This window comes from Malaya genurostris, chromosome 2 (assembly GCF_030247185.1).
Source record: "Malaya genurostris strain Urasoe2022 chromosome 2, Malgen_1.1, whole genome shotgun sequence".
In the NCBI taxonomy this organism is placed as follows: Eukaryota; Metazoa; Arthropoda; class Insecta; order Diptera; family Culicidae; genus Malaya; species Malaya genurostris.
In genome coordinates, this window is record NC_080571.1 from 162,160,506 (window position 1) to 162,165,696 (window position 5,191).

A 5,191-nucleotide genomic window follows, 5' to 3' on the forward strand; every position below is an offset into this window, starting at 1 on the left:
TGTTTGGTTCACAGAATGATCAATTTAGCCTAGCATGTTTTACTTTTTCGTCATGACAGCATAGAAAAGTTGAAAAAGAAAATCTCTGGCAACACTACGACATCGAAGCATGCTAGTAATTATCATGAAAACAATGCGTCGCTATCAAATAGCGGATGAAAACATTTATGAATGAAATGACTTATATTTCAAAACGAAAACTTCGATGATTTGAGGTATTTTATTTATTCCATTACCAAGTTTCATATTGTTTTTTTTTTATGGAAGAACCATATTCATAACTGACGCCAGTGTGATATTCTTCTGGACCACAAGTGATCGACAAATATCCAACAAGTTGTTGTAGCATATCTGGAATTGTGTATTTATTGACGTTTTAATATGTTAAATAATAAACGATTGAATCAGAGATCAGAGTGCGCTCGCATTCCTCGGTAATATCAATGTTGAAACACTTGCTCTGTTGAACTGCCGTTGTTGTAGTCATATGCGAGGGAACGGCTACCTTTTTTAGTAGCTTCCTCGAACGTCCTCAAATATTGTGCATCATTCTTTCGAATCACACATAGATCAATGTTAGAACCGGATCCTAAATTGTTGAAAACTCCGGCAGTAATTGCCTCACGAACCAACTTTTTGCTCTCCTCTTCATCCATATCTGGTTTCCAGCGAGACTCGAACACGGACATAGCTGCAAGTCTGCCCGATCTCATTGTAGCATAAGGCAGCTTATCTGTCGATCCGTGAGGATAAATACAATAAATATACGATCCCGTATGATATACACCCCCTAAAACCAAAGCAGCGCTAATATGACCTTGATAGCGAAACAAAAACTGTTTCAACATCGTATTAGCAATAACTATCGGGACTGTTCATCCAGTATTTAACCGGTGTAATTCTAAATTTGTCGATATCATATGAGTGGTTATTTCCGTGTCAGCAGCTGTTCCGGCACCACAGTAGTTCATGTTTTTAGTCAAGTAGTGAATATTTTCGCAGTTTTTATCCTCCACGATTGGTCTCTCAGTAGCACGAGTTTTAATAGCTTTCGGCGGAACAAATCGTTGGTGCATTGTTGAGCATTTCTATAAAACATCAAGGTTAGAAATTCAAGTCTTGCGTTTCCTCTGACGACACTAACCTGCGACAGTTTTCAAAACTGAATCCGGGTGCTTCCAGATGTCGATAGTCATATCGGTTCTTAGTCAAACAATGGTAATCACAAAAAGCAGCTTCAATTACATTCAAATTCTTTCGGATTTTCCACGATCTCGAAAAATTAAACATCTTTGTTTATGAGCATAATAAACAGTCACTATGGTGAATCATTTTCCAGTCATCAGAGTTGCCAGTTTTATATAAAATTCAATAAGGTACACCGTCACTCTGACAGTGTATCATGACAGTGTACACGCTTACTTGTGGCTACCCAGTGAGTGAATCGAAAGTACTCATTTTCAACAACTGTGAACAGATGTCAAAAAATGAGTAGAATTTAAAACTGTCACTGTGTCAAAGTAACTTAACCGCGCCATCCGACATTTTCAAGTTTTTCCGGATGGATAAAATTAAAAGTATTATAGACAGAGAGTCGTGTCAGGCTCTAGCTGGTAAGTAAAATACATTAAAATGCATTTTTACATTATGCAATAAAAATACATTTGAACTACGAATAGATTTCCCGTTTGTGGTTGCTTGGTGGATTGATGCCGAGAGAAGCAGAACTGTTCCGGATACATGTTTGAAAAAAAAACATTGAATTAAACCTGTTGCACATGTGGGTATTGCAATAAAACGTAGTTATTTTTTAAAAGTTTTTAAAGTAATTTATTTAAACATCATTGGGTTGGATAATAATGGGTACTTTCCACATATTTACAAATAACAACAAAAGAGAGTAAGTTCTACTCAAATTTTGCGAAAAGCATATTTACCCAAAATTGCGTAATACTTACTGTACTCAATTTTGGGTAGGTATAGTTTTTGCGAAATTGAGTGACTTTTGACTCAATTTTGGGTAGCCACAAGTAAGCGTGTACCGCACGATGCAAAATGTGTCCTTGAAAATTTGTCGGAGTACTCCGTATTATAATTTGTATTTGAAATTACTCCCTTTCGTTGCGATAGTTTGAAAATGTGGAAGGAGATCGTTTCTGGCAACGCTTTATGCTAGTTGCTACGGCGCAAAACAAGTTTGTTTGTTTATGTTTTCCGTTGTTGTATTGCAACAAATTCAAAGATACACTCCAGCTAATCGATGAATGAAGAATTGCGATATTTTTTGGCAGTGATGGGACTTTATTTCATAGACGGGCCTTGGTGTGGAACATGGGTACGATTCGTTTACGTACCACGGAAACAGCGATTAGCGCTCTACACGATAAAATAAAAGTTAAAAGAGAAACAAATGCAAGCTGTGTATGCGTTTTCCCAATAGTCACTCATATATGCGTGACCCAGACAAATTGATTATAGCCCGAACGGTGGCAGACACAACAGTTTTTCTTTCATGATGGATAAACTTATTAATTGAATTATTTTCTATTAGTATTATGACGTAAAGGTTCCCCGTATTTAGCAGATGTTGGAAAAATTCCTACTCCTCTGACGGGAGTGATTTGCAATGTGAACGGATGGCTACCATAACGATTCGGTGAACAGTGCCGAGACATTCTAACATATAATACTGAGCAATTTCCGAAAAGCCAAGGAGCAAATTTCTGAAAAGCCAAGGAGGACAAAAAAAAACCGATATGGAATAACCATATCTCATACACAACAACATAGTTCAAGTTTATTTTTCACTACAATAAACAGTAACTATGGTGAACTTTTTCTTACCCTTCAGTGTTGCTAGTTTTATAGAAAACTCGTTAAAGTACATTGTCACTCTGACAGTGTACCGCACGATGCAAAATGTGTCCTTGAAAATTTGTCGAAGTACTCCGTATTATAATTTGTATTTGGTGGTACTACGTTGGAAGTTTTTCACAAGTTTATGCTAAGCGGCCATTTCCACATGGAGGTAGACACTGTGCATGCAGCGATTGAAAGGGCAAAGAAAAAATGTTCGGTTGATATAGAAATCTCCCACGATTGGGCTATATTTATTAGTTCGATCCGCCGGAAATTTCCTTTCAATGTAACCGAATTGGACCAAAAAGAAATGCCTAATTTGAAATCTTTAGATAATAGATACCAAATACCAAAATTCTCGACTTCGGGTAGGCCATTTAGAATGAAGGAAGTTATGATATTCCGGTATTCCACAGAATCTCCTGGACTAGTTGAATATAAAGCTGATGTATTCAGTAGCATTCAAGTTCTAAGAAATGCAGCAAGCGACGTTGACAATGTTATTTTAAAACCAATTTCGGATCAACCAATAGAGTTACCGAGCGCAAAGCTAGAAGATTTGAGGAAACTTATGCCTTACATCAAACGAAAGGAATATTACTCTACATTTCTTTAAACATTGGTAGCACCGAAGAGAGGTAGACGAAAGAATGCTGTGATTGACCATTTTGATGCAGATCAAGATCCAATGGAGGATAGCGATTGTGACGAATAAGAACATCAAGAGATTTAGAGCAATCGATCAACTTTGTGCTTATAAATTTGCTAAATCTAAGTCAAATAACATTATTATTATTTGTTCTACCCCGGTGGTAATACCATTATTATGGTAAACTACAAATAAAATCTACTAACATGTTGAAGTTCTCTTTTTTTAATAACACGAAAATACCTTTTTAAACTCAACATCAGAGCAAATTTTAATATTATTCTAAATCTATTCACAAATGTTGTCCAGTTCAGGATCTCAACATGATTCATATCTGAACCAAGAACAAACCTGTGTTCTGTTTTATGAGACATGAAATATTTGACCAGATTTAAATCTGATTGATATTTTCTGATAGTAAATTTCATTCAGAATTTCCTCCGTGCCTCCGAAATCCGGCTTATTTGCAATGGTCGTATTGTTACCATATTGCACATCTCAGTTGACTGCATTTTCTTATGGTGTTCCTTCCGAGAGCATCAGCACATAAATCTTATTGTTTTCTGTTGCAGTTCTCTGGTTGATCGTTAGTGTAGAGGTGCCCTATTAACAGATGAGACAAGAGGTTTTTATCAAAACGTTTTCGAACACAGTTCCTACAGAAAGCTCTTACCTAATTGTACAGTTTGATGCATCCAAAAGAATAATCAAGGGTTGACAGTGTATTTAACACCAGAACTGTTCGATATTTGCATGTCACAAGCTTTTCTAAAAATATATTTGTAAATATCATAACGGAACCGCTTTATGCCTTCTTGTTTTATTTTACGGTGGTACCCCACCGCCGTGAAACGGCCCACCCGCTGGCTGAGCCACCAGTCCGAGACAAGAACCTTTTCAGGAGAATACGTACTAAACAACTACCGCAGCGCCCCCTTATTCGTGAAAAATAAAAGCTGGGAGTTCCCCCACCAGCTCGGGGAGGTATTCACCAAAAAATTAATCAAAAACTTCTTCGAAGCGCCATCTACCGTCAAAATGAAAAAGCTGGGAACTCCCCTACCAGAAAAAAAGGATGAGCAATACGTTGGACAATTTCGAAAGTAGGAAAAAATTAACAATTGCAAGCTTGTACATATATGTTTAAATCTGCAATATGTGAATCATATATCGATTTGTTATAGAATTGTGCTATGTCGAATAAGCGTGTTGAATAGAAAATATTACTGTTCGGAAAAATCACTTTCAGCCTAAATTATTCACAACCAACAAATCAATTGTCCGCCATAGGTATCAATTGCCCACTCGTTTTTTCCACATGCTAGTTATTATGACACTAACAGTAAGCATGAAAACGGTCCGCATTTATTTTCCAAAACTGAAAAACGCTCTCTGGGCGATATGATTTTCTCGTTCAGCATACTTTGAACTACATGCTGGCCAAATTTGAGTATTGGGAAATGGGTCCGACGGCAGATATTTGGTAATCAATACGAAATCAATAATTCATCAAGGAAAACTTGAAAACTTTGATCGAAATTTATTTTCCAAAACTAAAAAACGCTCTCTGGGCGATATGATTTCCTCGTTCAACATACTTTGAACTACATTCTGGCCGCATTTGAGTATTGGGAAATGGGTCCGACGGCAGATATTCGATTAATAATAAAACAATCAATATTA

The 5,191-nt window shown here is 36.7% G+C and overlaps 1 long non-coding RNA gene and 1 pseudogene across 1 annotated transcript; both read right to left on the bottom strand.

Annotated features, from left to right (window-relative positions):
- Positions 1-337: 337 nt before the first annotated feature.
- On the bottom strand, positions 338-1,383 carry LOC131431591 (proteasome subunit beta type-7-like; annotated as a pseudogene).
- A 2,367-nt stretch (positions 1,384-3,750) lies between these two features.
- Positions 3,751-4,432, bottom strand: LOC131431594 (uncharacterized). The gene is made up of 2 exons (XR_009229695.1): positions 4,182-4,432; positions 3,751-4,111 (listed from the first exon to the last, which is right to left on the bottom strand). It is a non-coding gene; the product is annotated as an uncharacterized LOC131431594 (long non-coding RNA).
- Between the last annotated feature and the right edge of the window lie 759 nt (positions 4,433-5,191).